The 350-nt window shown below is 47.1% G+C and overlaps 1 protein-coding gene across 1 annotated transcript in view; it reads left to right on the top strand.

The window, feature by feature from the left end:
* LOC119587629 (axonemal 84 kDa protein-like) overlaps nucleotides 1-350 on the top strand; it is a gene marked incomplete in the record, with an annotated part of 24,003 nt that overhangs the window by 12,460 nt on the left and 11,193 nt on the right.

Below are 350 nucleotides of genomic sequence, written 5' to 3'. Positions count from 1 at the left end.
TTGATGAGTTGATGGTTGCAATCGTCTCATATTTCAAATAAAAATGTTTATTGCATTTTTTCTGCCACTGTATCAACAATGCTTAATGCCTTTTGTCCGTCTGTCTGTCCAGTTGCATTTCACATATAATTAAGAAAAACATACATAGCAATAAAAAAGTCTCATCACGAAACAAACCATAAAAACTCCATGCATTCACCATCAACGACCACAGCCACGTAACATAAAATCTTTCACCTCGCCTGAAGTGGAGGAGGTCTGCACCGTGTCCAAGGTGGAGTGGGTGGCGCAGTACAACCCGCCCGCTCCTGCCGAGGCGGGGGGGCAGCGGCGGCGCGACCCGGAGGCCG

The sequence above is a fragment of the Penaeus monodon genome, chromosome 22 (genome assembly GCF_015228065.2).
Source record: "Penaeus monodon isolate SGIC_2016 chromosome 22, NSTDA_Pmon_1, whole genome shotgun sequence".
NCBI lineage: Eukaryota > Metazoa > Arthropoda > Malacostraca > Decapoda > Penaeidae > Penaeus > Penaeus monodon.
This window is presented reverse-complemented; position numbering and strand designations above follow the sequence as displayed.